General features: G+C 38.3%; 1 protein-coding gene across 1 annotated transcript in view; it reads right to left on the bottom strand.

Moving 5' to 3' along the window:
- Positions 1-1330: 1330 nt before the first annotated feature.
- Positions 1331-22631, bottom strand: part of LOC309867026 (uncharacterized protein) — a 173056-nt gene continuing 151755 nt past the window's right edge. The window contains exon 3 of the mRNA XM_082735251.1: positions 1331-1409. The gene's annotated coding sequence lies outside the window, so the exon portion shown is untranslated. The remainder of the gene's footprint in view (positions 1410-22631) is intronic.

Raw genomic sequence — 22631 nt, 5'->3', positions numbered from 1 at the left:
GAGTCAAAATGGATGAAAGACCTCAATGTGAGACAGGAATCCATCAAAATCCTTGAGGAGAACACAGGCAGCCAACTCTTCGACCTCAGCTGCAGCAACTTCTTCCTAGAAACATTGCCAAAGGCAAGGGAGGCAAGGGCAAAAATGAACTATTGGGACTTCAACAAGATCAAAAGCTTTTGCACAGCAAAGGAAACAGTCAACAAAACCAAAAGACAACAGACAGAATGGGAGAAGATATTTGCAAAGGACATATCAGATAAAGGGCTAGTATACAAAATCTATAAAGAACTTAACAAAGTTAACATCCAAAGAATAAATAACCCAATCCAGAAATGAGCAGAAGATATGAACAGACATTTCTGCAAAGAAGACATCCAGATGGCCAACAGACACAAGAAGAAGTGCTCCACAACACTCAGCATCAGGGAAATATCACGGAAATACAAATCAAAACCACAATGAGATACCACCTCACACCAGTCAGAATGGCTAAAATTAACAAGTCAGGAAACAACAGATGTTGGTGAGGATGCAGAGAAAGGGGAACCCTCCTACACTGTTGGTGGGAATACAAGCTGGTGCAGCCACTCTAGAAAACAGCATGGAGGTTCCTCAAAAAGTTGAAAATAGAGCTACCCTATAACCCAGCAATCGCAGTACTGAGTATTTACCCTAAAGATACAAATATAGTGATCCGAAAGGGCATGTGTACCCAAATATTTATAGCAGCAATGTCCACAATAGACAAACTATTGAAAGAACCTAGATGTCCATCAACAGATGAATGGATAAAGAAGAGGTGGTATATATATACAATGGAATACTATGCAGCCATCAAAAAAATGAAATCTTGCCATTTGCGATGACGTGGATGGAAACTAGAGGGTATTATGCTGAGCTAAATAAGTCAATCAGAGAAATACAATTATTATATGATCTCCCTGATATGAGGAATTTGAGAAGCAGAGTAGGGGGGTTGGGGGTAGGGAAGGAAAAGATGAAACAAGATGGGATCAGGAGAGGGACAAACCATAAGAGACTCTTAATCTCACAAAACAAACTGAGGGTTTCCTGGGGGAAGGGGGTACGGAGAGGGCGGTTGGGCTATGGACACTGGGGAGGGTATGTGCTATGGTGAGTGCTGTGAAGTGTGTAAGCCTGATGATTCACAGACCTGTACCCCTGGGGCTAATAATACATTATATGTTAATTTTTAAAAATGGTTAAAATAAAAATAATCTGGCTTTCATACGTGATAAAATTTAATAGTCTGGAACATTTATTCCAATGGCACACTTACAGCTCTCTAAATGATGTCATCAACATTGGAGTAATTCTCAGAGAACTTCTATTAGTATTCACTGTGCACTTCCACTAAGTTTCATTAAGACCCATATGATATGATCCTAGAAGAAAATTTGAGGAAATGCAGAGTTATAAGACCTTTTTACATGAATTCTAATCTTACTTATTTTGATAGATGCTCTGAATTAAAATGTGTTAGAATACTACTGATCATTATCTAGCACTCACCTATTACATGCTTCTGCTAGTAAATAAAACTCACCTTTGCTTCCTGCAAAATGAAGGAGGAAAATGTTTTATAATTTTTTAATTGTGATTCTTTCTACTATGTTGTTTATGTATCCTATTAATTCTATATATCAAAAATTTGGGTAATTTTTCTCAACATAACAAAATAAAATGAAAGTGAAGTCAATAGGTAAATCATGTAGCTGGGGGAGAAAGATGGGTTGTAGTTTGGGACAGAGGTTAAGAATATCTTACTGAGAGGCGCCTGGGTGGCTCAGTGGGTTAAGCCTCTGCCTTCGGCTCAGGTCATGATCCCAGGGTCCTGGGATCGAGCCCTGCATCAGACTCTCTGCTCAGCGGTGAGCCTGCTTCCTCCTCTCTCTCTGCCTGCCTCTCTGCCTACTTGTGATCTCTCTGTCCAGTAAATAAATAAAATCTTAAAAAAAAAAAATCTTACTGATTTCAGCTCCATATAAATGCGGTCTATTAATGCAGGCTTCTATTGTTCATATGAACTCAGTATTCTCAATAAAGCTAATTTCCCACATACCAGTTATTAAAATGTTTACTCCTTAGTATCTGCTTTCAAAATGTACATAATCAAAAAATTCAATCATCAAAATGCTGAGTGGTTGTCTGTTATTTCTTATCTTGTTCATATTTTTGGCAATAAAACATCTTACTTCTCAATAATAAAAGAAATATTGAGATGTTTATTTTATGCAAGTTTTTTAAATGTTTATTTTGTGCAACTTCAGTTCTTACTTGTTACATAGGGATAACAATTCCTAAGGGAATCATTATAAGGACTCAATAATGCCATAATGCAAAGAAATTTAGATGTTGTCTGTTACATAGAAAAAAACTTGATGATTATTATTAGTGTTACTAGATTTATTGCTGTTATTATTAAGAAATTAGACATTTGCGCTAAAACATCAATTTAGGAATAAAGACATAGGATTTTACATAGTGCCCCCTTGGGCTGTTTTCATTAGGACTCTGAGTATGAACAGGGGTGAAGGTTGACCCCTCATTTAAGCAGTGGAAGGAATGAGAAAGAAGACACAGGAGTACAAGAGGGGTACAGAATTTTTTTTTAAAGACTTTATTTAAGAGGGAGTGAGAGAGAGAAAGTGAGCAGGTGAAGAGAGAGGCAGATTCCCAGCAGATGCTGGCATCATGACTCAGGCCCAGGCAGATGTTTAACCAACTGAGTCACCCAGGCATCCCAAGAGAGGTGCAGAATTAATGTAGTCAATTCTTCAGTCTTCTTTGTAGTAGAGAAACCAACTCTGGTTTCTGGACTTAATCACGTGACTTGCTTTAACCATTGGGATTTTAGGTTGCTGGAGAATAAGACATGGAACAGAGCCTCCATTGTGCCAGCTAAAGCCTTTCTAGACTAAAAAAGAAGCCATCTAATACCTGAGTATATGAGAGATACCAATCATAATCTATACATGATTTATCAAGCCAAGACCAAAACCACCACTCAGTTCACCCGAAAACTCATGAGTTAAATAAATGTATTGTTTTCGTCACTGAGTTTTGGGTGGTTGTTACACAGAATAATGTGGCAATAAATAACTGATAGAAGTTGATACTGGGCTGAGTGGAAACTGTGAAAAGAATGACACCCCAGGTCCTTGTTGGAGAAAAAGATGATATGCAGAAAAATGTTAAAAGTAGCATGAACCCGGGTACTTCTCTTCCAGTGCAGTAAGGAACAAAGGACTGTGTCCCACTCCAAGATCAGACTTGCAAAGTCCAAGAGAAAAATTGAGTGATAGCAGCTTGAAAACAGAAAGCAAACCAAGCCTGGGTATGAAGCAAGCAGAAAAAAGAAAATGGGGAATCAGCCTCGCCCCTAAAAAGGACCTTTGGGTTCAACAGAAGAAAGCCCCAAGTGATTCCCCTAGTATTCATTCTGACAGATCCTCCATGGATTATTCTAATTTTTCAGTAGGGACAATGCCCTTATTTTTTCTTTCATATTAGTTTCCTTTTCATTTTCATCACCAAAATCTAAAAGACTTCCTTCCTTCTCAGCTTACTGTTATAAAATAACCTCTTTTCTGGCCTGACCCCTCAGCGATCTCATCATGAAATCCACTATTAACCAGATAATTTTTAAAACAGGTTCAATCGTGTTTCTTTGCTATCTAAAAATCTTTATGACTAATTACCTATTTAATTACTTATCCCTAGGGGGGGGGGGGGGAAGCAGGCTCCCCACTGAGCAGAGAGCCCGATGCAGAGCTGGATCCCAGGACTCTGGGATCGTGACCTGAGCCGAAGGCAGAGGCTTAACCCACTGAGAAACCCAGGCGCCCCCACCTGGAGAGTTTTAATAGCTACTGGTGCTTGGATTCCAGTCTAATTGGCATGAATAATCAGGATTTTTTAAAGCTAACGTTAATAACCACTTCTGTGGAAGTGGTTAAGCAGCTGCCTTTGGGTCAGGTCATGATCCCAGGACCCGGGGATGGAGTCCTGCATTGGGCTGCTTGCTCAGTGGGGAGCCTCCTCCTTCTTCCCCTGTTTCTCCTGCCTGCAGCTCGCTCGCTCACTCGCTCTCTCTGATAAAAAAATAAATAAATAAAATCTCTTAAAAAAAAAAAAAAAAAGAACCACTTCTATAACTGAACTATGCCAGAGTGATATTTTTTTCTTTCTGATCTCAACAAAGATGGCTTGTCTTAGCATACATTGAGCATTTTATCACATAAAGAATGAGAAGCACAGAACCTTTAGTACCTTTCTATGTGTTAGTATCTGTAAAACAAAAATACAGACTGCCCACTTTATCTTCTCTCTACTTTTTCCCCCAAACTGGAATTCTTTCGTAAAGAGAATGAGAACTTTGCTGCTACTAGATGCAAATTGATGGAGCCCATGTGGCAGCCAATGAGAGGAGACTTAAAAGAAGCTGCCTGATTGGGTGGTGAACACCCAACTGCCCCAGCAGTGTAGAAGTGGCTCACCTAGCACATCCAAAGCAGTCTGATCTGCAGGGACATGTTTGGGCTGCCCTTATTATTGCTTCGTATCAATATTACAAATTCAGACATCAACATGGCAGCCTAATTCCACTTACAGACACATCCTAAAAGAAGGTATCTTAGTGGTTTGAATGAGAATCCATGATTTCTGATTACTTCTGGTTTAGAAAAAGAGCAACTCTCCATAAGGCAAGCCTAATTATCCTTTCTCCAGACCTATTCTCAGGCCCCAGAGGACAAATTCAAAAGAATGGATGACTGTAACTAGAAAATATAGTTCAGGTTTGTTCTTTCATTTTCTTTTTTCTCTCTCTCTCTCTCTTTTTTTTTTTAATTCAACTCATCCTTCTGTCCAGCCCCTAGTTGGAATGGACACAAAAGCTTTTTGAAAAATAATTGGATCATACTACCATAATCAGTAAGAAGGACGTGTGTGGTTGGTTAGTTCCCTTTTCCCATCCCCTTTATGTGATCATATGAAGCTCAGGCTGCCATTGTCTTGGCCAACCCTTTCCTGATGTTGCTAATGTCACCTGCTTTGTTGGGACCCATTCCTTCAACTCTTTCCTATAATGGAATGACTTCTTTGTCCCCCAGGACCCTCCCATCAGCATTTAGAGCAGACTTTTTTTTCCCCCTTCATAACTAAACTGCCATAAATCTAGTGTCTGGGAGCCAAATCCTCAGGTCCAAGGTCCCAAGGGCCACTTCATAGGATTCCCAGGAGACCTCAAGGAATCAGGACTGTTAATGCCTAACCCAATGTCCCAAAGTTCATGAAGCAGATATGCAAGTTCACCTGCTCCTGAATCTCACTACCTAAGCTTCAGTGTCAAGATTATACAAACAACTAGTTACTCAATTAAAAGTGAATATTATCTTACACAGTCACATTCAAAACTATTTTGACACTATGATACATTTAGTCTTCTTTGTTCTAAATATTTTACTCAAGTCTTCTTTCACCTTGTTTTTTGATGCTAAAACATATACGCGTTTTGGGGGGTTTTTTTTAGGTTGCAATGCAATCCCTTCTAGAACATTTCAGTCACTGCGCCATGTAGGGTAACACTAACCAAATGGAAAAGATTTTTAAAAGGCTTTCAAAAAGATAGTTGTTTATTGCCGCAATACAATTTTGAGTTCAATCTACTCCAAAGGGGAAAAACAAACAAACAAACAAAAAAACACTGCAGTTTGCAACTAGAATGCACCAACGAAACATAAAATGTTAACAATAACCACTAGTATCCCTAGATATACACAGCAGTCCTCCTTCCCCATCACAGTTTTGTGAGCCAATTCCTTCCTAACAGACTTCTAAATCATTCCTGATGAATGGAAACATCTCCCTAAAGAAGTCACTAAGTGTATTCACCAGACAGCTCCAGTTATCACCTGCGTTGTTATACCTTGAAAATAGTTTGGCCATCTCAATAGCTCAGTGAAAATACTATTGAAATAGTTTTACTAACTACTGTTGAGTTGCAACCAGCATTAACTTCCATTTAATCTGTATAACTATTTAAAAGTATCTCTGTTAACTCCATAGCCTGATACTTTTACTGAATCTTCTGAATGTTATAGCCCCTGGATTCACTGTTAAGAATAATCCAGCTCACTTTGCCAGATACAAAAACAGTTCTTGGGCACCTTTTCTCAAAGCAGCAATTCTAAAAATGTCCCTCACTTCCTCCCTGCTGTCTTTATAAGAACATAACTTACTAACAGCCTGGAAAAAGCAGCTCTACACACTTCATGCTCCACCATTTCTAGGTAAAGGAATTAGGACCAGCATGGGATTTCTGACCCTAACTAGACCAATGAGATCGTCTCCCCCAAAATTTAAAATTGGGACCCAGAGACCAAGTCTGTAAGTTATGGTCAGCAAGCAAAGCAACCTTCCGTGAAAGCAATGAGTCAAAAGAAAATCCAGCCTGCAAAAAAGAGAAAGCAGACTGTCTTGATTATCTATTGCTGCATAACAAATTACTCCAAAACTCAGTGCCTTAAAACAACAAACATTTATCATACCACATTTTCGGAGGGTAAGGAGTCTGGGAGCAGGTTAGCTAGGAGATTCTGATCCAGGGTCTCTCATTAACATTGTAGTCAAGTTATTGGTTAGGTCTGTAGAGATCTCAAAACCAGACTGGGCCTTAAGGATTTGCTTCTAAGTTTACTAACATGGTCATTGGTAGGATTCAGTTCCTCCTGGGGTGAACTCCCTTAAGAAGCTTGGTTCCTTGCAATAGCACATGGACCTCTCCATAAGTCTGCTCACTACATGGCAACTTGTTTTCCCTGGTATCGGTGACATGTGTGTATGTTTGAAAGAGAGAGAAAGAACACAACTAAGATGGAAGCCAGAGTCATCTTGAAATCTAATCTTAGAAGTGACAACCTATCTCTCTGACTGTGCTATATTATTTGGAGAGTGAATCACTATATCCAGCTCAGGGTCATGAGAAAAGGTTACACAAGAGCATGAATGCCACTAATATGCCACTTCTAATATGGGAGCCATATTAGAAAACACCTACCACAGTTACACCTATGGCTCCCAATGATTCACATCTCTCACATGCAAGATTCCCTCATCTTCTCCCATACCATTGAGAGTTTTAGCTCTTTGTAGTACCAGTCCAAAGTCCAGAATCCTGTCATCAAAATTAAGTCCAGGGATTAAGCCCGGGGACTTCTCAGGTATAGATCCTGAAGTACAGCTCCTCAAATTCAGTACTCTTGATCAACAGACTGAAATTAAAGAATTACCTGTCCTCTCTACACCCACCCACATGCATGCATACACATAAACACAATGTATAATGATATGATAGAAGCAGAGTATTGAAAAAATACTATAAACATTCCTGTCTAAAGGGGAAGATAAAGGATACACAACAACCCTTGACAGTTCTGAAATCCGGCGGGGCAAATGTTGGCTACTCCTTGGTGAGATTTCAAGGCCTGGAAATAATTTTCCCTGACTCTCAACTCTACCTTCTCAGTTCTTAATTCTGCCCTCGGAGTCTTCTTTCCTTTTGTTATGAAAGATAGCATGTGTTTACAGCTAAGCAGCTATCACAGCTTCTTTTCTCCCAGTAATTCTGGAGTTCAAAAGTCTCTCCTCTTTTTATATCGTCTTTATCCCTCTAAGTCCAAGCTAGCAATATTTCTGCATATATAAGAACTTTGTGGGTCTACTGTGAATCATCTTGGGGTTCATTCCATTAGACAAAAGCCATGCTCACAAATCTTGAAATAAGCTCTTCCTTCCCTTGAGCCTTGGCTAAGACAGCTGAAGCACTACAGTTTGAATGAGAGGATCTGTGAGAAGTACCATTAATCTCTTTAAAGGGCCCTCGGTGTTGCTCAATAATACCCTGGGGCATGAACTTTGATCTTTCTGAGGTCTTAACAGAAGTTTTGACAGTGACATCCTTTGCTTCATCTTTCGATCTCTGTTCTCAGAGCAGACCCTGAATTTGTTTTTTCATCAAAATCCATTTCTTAATTTTGGCACCAGTTGCCATCTGGAAGAACAAAATTTTTTAAACTGTCAACTCTTGGCTCTTTTTAACTTAACATCCTCTCCTCGATTTAATTCATTTCTTTCCTATTTTATTATATAAACTGCAGGAAGAAACCACATAGCACCATCAACATGTTGCTTGAAAATCTCCTGGGCTAGATCACCCAAGTCATAAAGTACATTTTCTACTTTTCACATTACAAGCAACAATGTTGCTAAGTTTTCTGGCCCTCATTACAAGGATCTCCACTTTGTTCATTTTACTGCCAGTAACCACCCTCTCAGCCTTATAAAAGACTGAGACTTTTCTATTAACAGCTTCTTCAAAAACTTTAGAATTTCACTAAATTTGCTCAAATCCCAGTTCCAAAGACACTCCTACATTTTGGGTTTTCGTCATCGCAGTACCCTACTTCTAAGCACCAAATCTGTATTATCTGCTGCTGCATAACAAATTACATCAAAAATTAGCAGCTTTAAATGACAAACATTATTTCTCTCACAGTTCCAGAGAGTCAGGAATCAGAAGCAGTTTGGCTAGGAAATTTTGGCTCATAGTACTCATGAGATTACAGTCAAGCTGTCAGCTGATGCTCCAACCACCTCAAGATGCAATGACTCAACTAGGAAAGAGGTATCCACTCCCAAGTTCATGGGGCTATTAGCAGGCTTTAGTTACTCATACGCTTTCAGATTGAGGGCCTCAGTTTCTCATAAGTTCTTGGACTGAGGACCTCAAGTCTTCACCAGATCAACTGGTCCTTTCCATATGGCTACTCAAAACATGACATTCTGTTCCCCCAACATAGGTGTTCTGAAACAGAGTGGATACACCCAAGACTGAAGTCACCACCTTTTTAAACCTAACCTTGAAAGTGGCATCCCATTACTTCTACCTTTAGGTCAGTAAGTCCAGGGAACACCCAAAGAAGGAAAATTACATTAGGACATGAATACCAGGAGGGAGGAAGATCATTAGAGACCATCTTAGAGGTTGCCTACCACACATTCCTCAAGATGAGAAATGAAGATATGGCAAGAGAAAAAGAGAGATCACCTGATGGATTTCCAGTCTCAGGAGAGATGCCTATTTCCAACAGTTGCATTATATGATATTTCTCTGAATACCTAAGATAAATGTACCTCCTCTTAAGCAACCTTGAGTTTCTGCTCTTTACAACCAAATTTTTCCTAAAACTATACCCTATTTTCTATCCTATTTTCTTATAGAATCTGTACTCCACCTTTGTGAACTGAAAGCAAATATAATATACCCTTCTACAATCTAAAGAAGACTCAGAATGTCTGAAGTGACCTGCAGATATTATAGATCAGGCATACTCAGTATTCTGCTGACCCTGTCAGTAAAAGAGCTCTCTGCCAGCATATTAAAGACAGCACACTTATACAAGAAGCTGCACTTTTAATTTCTGTGACATGTAATGAGGCAGTCTCACTAGCCAGAATATTTTATTAGGTCATAAAGTGTTAAATGTGGTTTAATCAAGGACTGCCTTTAGATAGCTTCCCAATGAACTTCAGAGGTAAGATGATCATATAACAAGTCATCTATGGAATCCCTCTGAAACAGTGTTAAGAAAAATGGGCCAGCTCTGCAATCTAAGCAATAATACCCTCATAACTAGTAATAATAATGATGAAAATAGCTAACATTTATTGAGCACACACATAAGGTTCTCTTATAGCTCAAGATGGCTATACTAGAAATCCTCATCATTTTATACTCTTATACATGCCCACCCTTTTTAGAAAACTTATGCTGAGAAAAAAACACCTGCATGTATTGGTTACTATATCTTGATCTCTGAAATATTACATTTAATCTTCACAATCCTATAAGAGAGCTACCATTATCCCATTTTTAAAGTGGAGGAAACTGAAGTTTATCAACACTAGTCCAAGGTCAAATAGCTTGCCTCTGGATAAAACTAATCCTGGGAGGCCCCCTGTCACATTCTATCAGGGGACAGTCTGTGGCGTCAATCATTACAGCAAAAAGAATAGTATGTGACTTCTGATGCTAGGTTACACAAACCATTTCAGCCTCCACCTTGCTTTCTTGGATTCCTCATTCTGGAGGAAATCAGATGCCATATTTAAGAACACATAAGAAGTCATAAGAAAGTCCTGTGGCAAAGAACTGAGTCCTTTTAAACACCATCAACTTGCCAGGAATGTGAGCTATTTTAGAAGTGACTCCTCCAGATCCAGTCAATCCCTGAGGTGACAGTATCCTCAACTAGCATCTTGACTATAACTTCAGGAGAGACTAGAAGCCAAAACCACCCAGGTGAGTCACTTCCAAATTCCTGGCCCACAGAAACTGAAGAATAATAAATGTTGCTGTTTCTCAGCCACTAAGTTTTGAGGTGGTTTGTTACACAATAGGTAAGTGATATAGCAGTGGAGCTGCGTGACCCTGCCTCAAGTTCTCTCATGGATTATAGTCATGAATTTGCCAAAACTAAGGTTTACTCAGAAGATGGATTGGGAAAAGTTCTGCTTTTAAGCTCATTCATGCAGCTGTAGGCAAGATTCAGTTTTGATTATTGGCCAGAGATCTTCTTCCATTTCTTGCCATGTGGGCCTCTCCATAGAGCAGCTTACAAAGTGGCAGCTAGCTATTTTCTCTTATAGCAAGTAAGAAAGAACAAAAGGAAAATACCCAAGATGGAAGCCACAGCCTTTTGTAATCCACTATCAAAAGTGACAGCACATCAAATCTGCCACATTCTATTCCCTAAAGGTGAATAAATAAATCTAGCCCATACTTAAGTAGAGGAGATGATGTAAGAGTGTGAATACCAGGAAGTTGGGATCATTGGGGGGCCATTCTACACACTGGAATATGACTCCAGTGGTCTGGATCAAGGTTTTTCACCATTGTACTCCATGCCTTCTTCTTTCTAGTCATAAATTCCTTTTACAGAAATAGAATCCAAAAACAGAATGCAGGGTCCTCAAAAAGTTAAAAATAGAAGTACCATATGGTCTAATAATCACGAAAATACAAAAACACTAATTTAATGGGATACACACACCCCTATGTTTATAGCAGCATTATTTACAATAGCCAAATTATTGAAGCAGTCCAAGTGTCCATCAGTAGATACATGGATAAAGAATATGGGGTGGGTGAGTGTGTGTGTGTGTGTGTGTGTGTGTGTGTGTGTGTGTATATAACGGAATATTATTCATCCATAAAAAAAGAATGAAATCTTGCCATTTGCAATGAGATGGATGAAGCTAGAGAATATAATGCTAAGTGAAATAATTCAGTCAGAGAAAAACAAATACTACATGATTTTACTCATAAGGAAAATTTAAGACACGAAACAAATGAGCGAAGGGGAAAAAAAAAAAAGAAGAAGAAGAGAGAGACAAACCAAGAAAGAGATGTTTAACTATAGAGAACAAACTGATGGTTACCAGAGGGGAGGTGGGTAGATGGGTGAAATAGGTGATGGGGATTAAGGAAAGCACGTGTTTCAATGAGCACTGGGTGATATATGGAATTGCATCACTATATTGTACACATGAAACTAATATAATATTCTAAGCTAACTATACTAGAATTAAAATAAAGAAAACAAAATAATTTTTTTAAAAAACTAATAGAATACAAGCATCAGCCCTTCCCTATAATTACAACACATCTCTCCAGGATATTTAGTAGAAAGATGTTTAGGTTGAAGACTGGTCCTGGGTCACCCCCATGACAGCTGCTTCTACTCCCCAGTCATATTTCTACCTGTGGTCATTGTTTGATCAGCTACACTCAGAGTTAATCCCCTCACTCTTCAAATTATCACTAACTCAAGACTTAATTCGAAGACAACTTTCCTGATGGCTCAAGGGTAACTAAAATTATTTACTGCCTCTCAGCAAATATCTTTAAAATTGAACATTAGCCAATCCTGCCTTTAAAATTATTCCTGGGTGCCTGGGTGGCTCAGTGGGTTAAGGCTCTGCCTTCTGCTCAGGTTATCATCTCAGGGTCCTCGGATCGAGCCCCACGTCAGGCTCTCTCTGCTCAGCAGGGAGCCTGCTTCCCCCCCACTCTTTGTCTGCCTCTCTGCCTACTTGTGATCTCCCTCTGTTTGTCAAATAAATAAATAAAATCTTTAAAAATAAAACAAAATTATTCCAGCCCCTTAGGCATTGATACTTTCTCACAGGTCACCTTGCCCAGAGATTCTACCTACTACTTTGTTCCTCCCTATCCAGGGCCACCATATAGAGTTCTACAAGTTGTTCACTGCGCAAGGGTGTTTGGTGAAAGGGGTGAGCAAGGGACTGAAATTTAGCTTATATTTTGCTTCATAATCTGAAGTATCTGTCTTGGGATGGGGCTGCAACTGCCCAAAGTCGTACAAAGTGCCATCTGGGCTAGCTGAACTTTTGTGCACTTTTTACACTGCCTTTCAGGACCCCTTCTCTCATTTCTTAATTAATTCTAGAAACTCCTATGACAAGGGGGGGAAATGATGAAAAGCCTATCATCATTCATAATTTTCAAATTCTAAGGAAAGTGGATCCTAGAAGTTAAAGGAAGTTTTTAGCTGGGAGCACATAATTTTTACTATGGTGAGTGCTGTGAGATGTATAAACCTGGCAATACACAGACCTGTACCCCCAGAGCTAATAATACATTATATGTTAATAAAAAATTAAAAATTAAAAAAGAAAGATTATATATATAATGGTCTTTCATACACCTGAAGATACAGTTCAGTGAAAAGAAAGAAAATGCAAAATTACAAAAACTTAAGCGGAGCTAATTTTCACTGCTTAAGACAAGGGATATGGAGACTAGTGGGACTGGGAAGAGACTGGAGCCAGGAGCTAGAAGCTATATGGAATCTAAGAAGAGCAACCTTGCAGATACAAGAGATATCTGATGGACATTTTTGGATAAAATGCTGTTCACCTGAGATGTAAAACACCCTTTCACCTTTTTAAAATTTATATTTCTCAGTACCCCCTAGATATATATTTGCTTGGGTAAGAGACAGGCATAGATGTGTCACTATAGCCATGGTTGGGCTAAACTCCAAATTGCTTACTTTATTATATAGAACACTTTGGTTCTCCCCCTCTCACTTCTTCAAATCCTCATCCTTACCCTGAGGTCTATACTTCCATAGACAAATCACCCCATCATAAAGTTTTCTGTAAAACTCAAGGCAATACATACTATTCCTAGAAGAAAGGACAGCTTCAGTGGCTACTTATATAACAATTTTCCCTTCCACCAAATAAACTTAAAACTCCCCACCAAATTAATGATCCTTATTAAGGCAAGTAACTTTGGTTGAGTCTCTGGAATTTTCACATACAGCATTTCATCAAATAACCCTAGAAAATTGGTATTATCCTCCCATTTTACAGATGAGGAATTATAGCTTAGAACCATTAAATAACATCCACAAGGTAATAAAGTAAGAAGTAGAAAAAACAAAAATCATATCCAGATGATAATGGAGCTCTGTGGTTGTCGTCGTTTTTTCTCTACAGCATATTATCTCCATATAAATAGTTTACTCTTAGCAATCAGCTATCAATATATATCTTTTTAAATTCCTCAGTCCAACATATAATGAGTTTACTTTATTTTTAAGATTTTATTTATTTATTTTTCAGAGAGAGAGAGCAGGAGCACAGGCAGACAGAGTGGCAGGCATAGACAGAGGGAGAAGCAGGCTCCCGGTCAAGCAAGGAGACCAATGTGGGACTCGATCCCAAAACGCTGGGATCATGACCCACGCTGAAGGCAGCCACTTAACCAGCTGAGCCACCCACGCATCCCATGAGCTTACTTTTGATCAGGGCTCCTATTTTATGAGCTTTAAGACAGATTGAAAGTTTAGCAGCATATTATCTTTAGGAAGAAGATTCATAGGCATCCAAATTTTGTATAGCCTCAAAGAAAACTCAAAAAGATAAAACATTTAGCACACTTAATTCCTGTGCTCATGACATGCTTTGTACACAACATGATAATTTACATGAAACAGAATGTTTAATTTGGAAGTTTCAGCTGAGACACTGAGATAGGATATATAACAGATACCAAAATAATTTTGCAGAAAAAAAAAAAAAACATATGCAGATTTTCAAGACATTATCCAAAAACTAAGTCAAAGTCTGGTATGTATCCATAAGGAGATATAAAAGACTTCATAAAGTAGAGTTGGGGACAGAACTCTGTGAGAAAGGAAAAGGGTGTGTGCATGATGAGCTCTAACCCATCAGACAACTAAGAAAAAAGGAGAAAGAGGTTTCTGCTCCTTCACCATAAGCCTAAAGAGACGGGTGCTTCAGTGGAACCCCCTAGAGAGAGGCAGAGGTATCTTCTAACATTTTTAGGATTCAAAGGTTGGCTGTCTCCCTAAGGAAACTGGGGACGTACTTCAGTGGCAAAATAAAGGTGAGCTGTGGTAGCGGAACATGAGAATTAACCGCACTTGCAGTCAGAGCCTACGTGAGTATTCATGTGGATTAGATATCAGCCTCACAGGGGCCAGCTGAAAAGTTGCCTAAGTCAACCCACCCAGAAAGGCCCCGGGGACTACAGTAGCAAGAGCCTATGTGTGAAAGACAACTGCATTCAGGACCGGCTCCATGGAGGGCAAGCTGTGTAGTTACCAAGGACACTGCACTCAGAGAGGCCCCAGGCTTGACTGAATGTTCTGTGTTCTAAAATTCTTTATAACTGTATCTTTGAACTAGTGTTCTGTAAGTCCAACAGGATAATGTGTGTCTGTCATTCCTTGCTGCTCCATTTGCATATGGCTTTTATGGTCCCCCAGGAGCATAGGATTCCAGTGGACCCACAATGCCTAGAAACTCAGTGAGACTCAAAGTGAGTACAAGGTAAATTGTTATGTGTATAACCAAGTAAGCAGAGGTTGCTGACAGGTCCCAGAGACCACACCTTACATATGATTACAACTTGCTTCCAACACAAAAAGCAGTTGGTGGCATGCTAAGAAATACAAATGGAAACCTATCGAATCCTTCTTACCTATTTTACTTCTCTGAGTTAACTAGCCATTTACACTACAACTGGCGACGTGGAAGGAAAGAGAAAGACAGGGCAACTCATAGGTCCTTTTCCTTTTGGTCCTCTCTTACTTGTTCGTAAGCCCAAGATAGAAAGAATTAGTAGAATGTACATGCATCAAGAAGTAGAATAAAAACAATTCAGTTTATTTTGGGCAAGATTTCCACTGTTCTGTACATGTATGTTCCAGCTACAAAATACAAGCTATGTAATTTCAGGGATTTTGCATACCAGTTAAATATTCTCATATTTGATTTGAAAACTGGCATTGAAAAATAAAAAGATAACCAATAAAGTTATGGAAATTTTTTCTTGCAATGACATTAAATAGCAAATAAAAACACCATGATGAGAGAGATTATGCAATAAAGGAAAAAGCTTTATATTTTAGGACTTTTAAAAAAATATTTATTTATTTGACAGAGAGAAAGAGGGAGAGAGAGAGCACAAGCGGGGGGAACAGCAATCACAGGGAGGAGGAAGAAGCAGGCTCTCCACTGAGCAGAGAGCCCAAGGATCCTAGGATTATGACCTGAGCCAAAGGCAGACACTTAACCAATTAAGCCACACAGATGTCTCTATATTTTAGGGCTCTTAAAGACTCTCTTTCTTGCTTTTTGAACAAGGGACCCTGCATTTCATTTTCCACTGGCCTTGAAAATTATAGCTGGTTCTGATTGCACCAATCACTTAAATCTATTCTTTTACTTCAACTCCCTCCCTCCCCTGCAGGGCCTAACACTGGAGGGTTAAAACATAGTTAGCAAACTAGGAAAGAAGAAATACTAATGGGATGGGATGGAAAAGGGCCTCCCCATTCCAATACAATTGTCCCTGCTAGGGAAAAAGAAAAAAAAATTATGATTAATATTTTGATAACTGTTGGGGTGGCACATTCTAATGTTTGAACCTGAGAATGGTATATTTTTTTTAAGATTTTATTTATTTATATGACAGAAAGAGAGAAAGAGAGATCACAAGTAGACAGAGAGGCAGGCAGAGAAAGAGGAAGAAGCAGGCTCCCCACCGAGCAGAGAGCCCAATGTGGGGCTCAATCCCAGGATCCTGAGATCATGACCCAAGCTGAAGGCAGAGGCTTTACCCACTGAGCCACACAGGCGCCCCTATACCTGTGAATGGTATTGATCTAAAATGACTTTAATACAGTCTGTTACCTAAACATGAGCCAAAAGTGATGGAATCAGCCCTCCATCCCAAGGGAACGAGAGATCATTCCACTAAATAAATTTTAAAGGAGCAGTAGGGGGCAAAAGTAGAGTTGAATTTTTATTATGTCTCATGGGTCATGCTTGCTCAATACTCCAGTTAAAAATGAAACAGAAAGTTTGAAGAGGTCTGACCAGAGTTTTATCTGGAAAAAAAAAAAAAAAAGCAAGCAAACAAGCAAGCTTTTCTTGGTTTAGAATACTTCAGCCACAGAAATTACATTGAAAATGATTAGATTCCATCACCGATTTTACCTCACAAATTGCCCATATGTTCCAGCTCATGTTACAATTTCTTTGGGGAGCATTAAAATTATTTTTCAATTTTCTCACTCAATTTCTTCTATCTCTGCTGAAAATAAGAGACGACATTGTATGATAAGAGCAAGTCACTTTAAATTAGAACAACTTGACTTTTGTCTTGCAGTCAATCAAATGCAGATCAAATGTGGGGTTTTTTTTTCCCCCAAAGAAAAAACAAACTATAGAAAATTCATAAAGAAGCACTTCACATATTTTTAGAAATATAAAGGTTTGTTTTGAAATTCCTCTATTTTTAATCTTCTGTCACACTGATAAGCTGTGAATTTTAATTTATCACTTTGCCACATCTTCAAAACAAAAAAAGCCAAGATATTTCTTTCTGAAAGATAAACACAATAAGGTTTCTGTTGCAATACATAGCTTTAAAGTGTAGAACTGTAATTATTTCACATAGTCCACCAAAATTAGTCCCTACTGATCAATAGATTTTGTTTCCATGATTTTTTTTCAGCTGCACAAAATTTAATACAGAACTTCCATGTATCAGAGCCCAAAATGCTTTTAAAGTATTTTGAGGTAATTAATCAATCCAAAAAATTTTACATTAAATGGAAATTCCAGAAATTAAAGTATATGCCACAAAGTTAAATGTTAGATTTAGAGCAAATAATGAATACAATATATTATGGACTCAGGCTGTGTTAAAGGATTTGCTGATAAGTAAAGGCTCATGAATAAAAAAAATGGGAACTTTATGAGGTATCTCGGGCCACAAGCTCTGTCTCTGAAATTATGCACAAGTAGTGAAGTATCTAGAAATTGAGCCCCTTAACAGCCTGATACAGTTTCCTAGGGATTTTTCCCCCTAATTTTTCATCACCCTTATATTGCAGAAACTTTCTGGATGACATTTCACTGACTACTTAATGAGTGCCTCTTATGGGCCAAGTATTGTGCAAGGTGCTAAGAAACACAAAAACTAGTGCCTTCCAACTAGTCTAGAGTTGCCAGAAAGAATACAGAATTTCCAGTTAAATTTGAATTTCAGATAAATTAGTAGTTTTTTTAGGAAAAGTATGTTTACTTTATTTTTCATGGGATTTTTTTTTTCTTTCCCAAAACTGGCCACCCCAGAGCAGTGGAACTGAGGGTTTTGATCCTGCACCATAGAATCAGTACTCAGGCATCTGGACACTACCAGCTGAATTTGATCCTGCCCATACCTCCACTGGTGCCTTCCTTCAATCCCTCTTCTATGTTGGCCTATTTTGTCTAAAGCTGATCTCTTCTTCTATGTTGTAATTACATCTTCCTTTGATGAAATTTATCTTCAAACAATTTCCATAAATAATGTGTGGGAGGTAAAACATTCTGAGCTCTTACATATTTGATGGTATCTTTATTCTGCCATCACATTTGATTGATAATCTGAGTACAGAATTCTAGATTAAGAATGACTTGTCTTCAGAACTTTGAAGATATTGCTCCCTTGTCTTCTAGTATCCAGTATTGCAGATGAGAAGTCCAAGGCCAGTCTGATTTTCATTCTTTTTATGGGTGACCTGTTTCATCTTTGTTTTCTGAAAGCATTTATGATCTCTTCATTCTTGGTTGTATTACTTTGCTAGGGCTCCCATAACAAAATCCCACAGTCAGAGCACCTGGGTGGCTCAGCTGGTTAAGCATCTGACTCTTGATTTCAGTTCAGGTCATGATCTTAGAGTTATGAGATCAAGCCTGCATCAGGGTCTGCACTCAGCAAGGAGCCTGCTTGAGATTCTCTCTCTCCCTCTCCCCCGCCCAACAATATTCTCTCTCTAAAATAAATAAATATATATTTTTTAAATGTCAAGAAGAAAAAAAAAATGTCACAAAGTGGGTGATTTAAACAACAGAATTTACTTTTTTGCCATTCTGGATATTAGAAGTCCAAGCTCAAGGGTTCATCAAAGTTTGTTTCTTTTAAAGCTCTTAGGCTTTTAGATGGCCACCTTCTCACTGTGTTTTCACATGAACATCCTTCTGTGTCCTAATCACCTCTTCTTATAAGGACACCAGTCCCAAAGGAGGAGAGGTGGTTGCATGCTTAAATCTTATGTCACCTCATACCATCAATGAGAAATTAGACTCAACCATGTACCATCTTTTAATATTGCCAGCCTCTGAGTAGAGCCAAGAAAGGTAGACAAACCAAAGAGACTCTTGGTCTCAGGAAACAAACTGAGGGTTGCTGGGGGTGGGGGGTAGGGATAGGGTGGCTAGGTGATGGACATTGGGGAGGGTATGTGCTATGGTGAGTGCTATGAATTGTGTAAGACTGATGGATCACAGACCTGTACCCCAAAACAAATAATACATTATATGCTAATAAATAAATAAATAATTTTTTAAAAAACCAAATGATAACAAGTGGTGGCAAGGATAAGGAGGAAAGGGAACCCTTGTACACTGAAAATGTAAATTGGTACCAATCATGGAAAACAGTATGGAGATTCCTCAAAATCTAGAATAGTACCACCATATGATCTAGCAATCCCACTTCTGGGTACAAATCCAAAGGAAGCAAAATCACTATCTTGAACAAATATCTCAACACATTCTTTGCAGCATTATTCACAATTACCACAAAAAGGAAAACAACCTCCATGTCAAACAATGGATGAATGGATGAAGAAAATATGGTATACATACAACAGATTATTCAGCCACTAAAAAAGGAATCTTGCCATTTGTGACAACATGAATGAAACAGGAGGACATTAATGCTAAGTGAAATAAGCCAGGTAGAGAAAGACAAATACTATATGGTATCAATTATTGATGTAAAGTCTTTTGAAAAATAGCTAAATTCATAGAAATGAAGAATAGAATAGTGGTTGCATGGTTACTCAGAGCTAGTGAAAATGGGGAAAGGTTGGTCAAAAAGGACAAACTTTGGTTAGAAGAAGAAAAAATTCTCAGGATCTAATGTGCAGTATGGTAACTGTAGTTAATACTGTATTGTATACTTGAAATTTGCTAAGACAGTTGATATTAAGTACTCTCACAACAGAAAAAAAGTTACTATGTAAGGTGATGGATGTGTTAATTAACTTGACTATGAGAATTATTTCATAGTATGTATGTTTATCAAGTTATCACGTTTTCCACTTTAAATATATGAAAATTTTGTCAGTTATACATCAATGAAATGGGGGAGGAAGGCAGAGAAGGCAGATTCTCCAGTCCCACACCAGGCTGCTAAATCAGAAACTCTGGATTTTAAATTTTGACAAGTCCACCACCAGGTGATTTCAAATTAAACTAAAATTTAAGATCTATTAGGTTGGCCTAAGAGAACACAAGCCTCTATATGCACATATACATTACTGCATAGCCTTATAGTTTTGGGGGGAGAGAAGGGGCAGGGAAAAAGAGATGCCCCAAATGACACAATGATGTTTCAGGGTAGAGAGATGTGGAGTCCTGTGAGAAAAAATTTAACTTGGAGACCTGAAATTTAGATAGTTACAACCCTCTGAAAAACAAAAGCATATTAAAAATAATAGAGGAAAAAGTATTTTATGCTCATCACCTGATATCTTTGAGGTGTTTATCACAAGCTTCTTTCTCCATTCCTTGTCTGCAAAAGTGGGCATATTGGACCTCTTTCACAGGGTTATGGTAGGTTATGTTCATATATATATGAAAGTTACATTTTATAGGTACTTAGTCCCCCATACATACATGTGAGTGTTACCCATTTAACATGCACTCACTTTTTTACTTCTATTATGCTTTAAGCTATTTATATCTTAACTCTTTATATTACAGTAAAATTTTTTTTGTTTAAAATCTATATATTAAGTACATAGCATTGATTTAGTGATTTTAATTTATGGCAAAAGAGCAATGTGACAACATCTTGCTGAAGTACCAGAAAATCATTAAAGATCTTTCTTTCATTTCAGTTGACACTGAATTAACTATTTGAAGGTAATTTATAGCAGTGAGCACTTTGGGACTTATATATAGATTTGGTACTATAAGAGTTAACTAAAGAGCTCTTACCAAAGGATGAAATTGGCTAAATAGGAACAAGCTGAATTTAAAAAAAAAAAAAAAAAAAAAAAAAAAGACTGATGTGGCTGCCAGAGTATGTTTTGCATGCACAAATATGAATCATGGCCGTGAAAATTAAAAAAAAAAAAAAAAAGTGTTGGTTGTTATGAATGTTTCTACAGGGCATACTGAGCCTAAGAATATTTTTCTTTCTCTTCATTTGACTTCCTTCATGGATGATTCCTAGGAGTTCTGATAGTCAATTCATTCCACTTAGGCAAAATATAGCAACTTCCTCTAAATCAGTTTTCTCAACCAGAGGGGTACGAGACCCCTAGAGAAATGAATTCAAAATACACATCCCTGCCATAGCCTACCCTGAAATGCTTATCAAACTTTCTCAGAAAGGTCCCAGGTATGTGTACTTAGAAAAGTCTCCTCAAGGGATCAGCATATTCTGCTCCTCATCTCACATTAAGCCCTCACCTCCCACACACCATACAAACACATAGCTGCAAGTCACTGTTCTAGAGGGCAGCTGGTTCCCCAGCAGAAACATTCAAAGCATGCATTCCACATCGAACAACAGTATTGTCATTAAAAACCCAGGCTCTGGAGTCAAGCTGAGCTTGAGCTCAGGCTCTTCTATATGTGACCTTAGCTAATTCATTAATGCTACTATTAATAAGCAATAGTTATAAGTAATGTTGGGTGTTTTCTATATTCTAGGCACCGTGGTAACACTAAATGGATTAACTCACAAACCAATGAAGTTGTTGTTATTATTATCCTGGTTTTACAGATGAGAGAGAGGGTAAGCAACTGCTAATTTGTTCAAAATCATACAGCCAAAGAGTAATGGATAATACCCAGGGTCTCGAGGGACCATGCACTTGGCTGCTTTGTTGTATCGAAACTCAGATACAGAGAGAGAGAGAGTAAAACAGCAAAACATGAAACAGGAGTCCATGAACCTAAGATAGAGAGAAATCAAAAGGAAAATATATGACTTGGGTTAACCTGACACCATGCTAGACACCGAAAAACAGTCATGGTGGGTTAATGTTCAAAATATTAATGGGGAGGAAGCCCATAAAAGCATTTTGTAAATACAAAAGGGATTCCCATTTTTCAGCTCACGCCCTATAACTAATCTGTTAAATGAAGATGGCAGATGTCATTTCCATATTTACATTTTAATATACTTCCCCTGAAAACACAAATAGAAGTTCCAGTATGACAGCTATTTAGCAGGTGTGGACAACATCAAGTCCAAAACTGGAACAGGAAGATACAGAGCTCTGGGAGGGAGGTCTCCAGAGGGAAGGAAAGAGAGGGAGCCTAAACAAAAGAGATGATATTTTAGAGAGGTTGAGGGGGAAATTGGGGCAAAATATATATATATATATATATATATATATATATATATATATATATATGAGCTACTTTTGCAGACATACACCACACATAAACACACACACACACACAAAATAGAAAGGTTTGGCTTTGTATTGAACAATGTTTACCCAATTATAATTATGTGAATACCTTTTATAGCTCTCAGCTTTTTGAATCAACCTACACACCAATCACCAAAGACCCAGTTTTGGTTATAAAACAGAGTTTGACCAACACTGTATTAGACTGCATTCAGCTGTAAGAATAACACGTGTCTCAAACATGACAGAAGCTTGTCCTTTCATGTGAACAATCTATAAATAAGCAGTCTGGGGCGGGTATGGCTCACCTATCAGGAGAAATCCAGGCTCCTTCCACCAACATGGGGCTTCCATCCCAGGACCCACGATGACTGCCCAAGCACTAGACATAACTTCTACATTCCAGATAGCAGAAAGGAGGAAGCCATGGAGAGAAATGTGGACTTTCCCTCTAGGGACACTTTTGGAAGTCACACTCAACACTTCTGCTTACATCCT

The sequence above is a fragment of the Mustela nivalis genome, assembly GCF_964662115.1.
Source record: "Mustela nivalis genome assembly, chromosome: 6".
In the NCBI taxonomy this organism is placed as follows: Eukaryota; Metazoa; Chordata; class Mammalia; order Carnivora; family Mustelidae; genus Mustela; species Mustela nivalis.
This window is presented reverse-complemented; position numbering and strand designations above follow the sequence as displayed.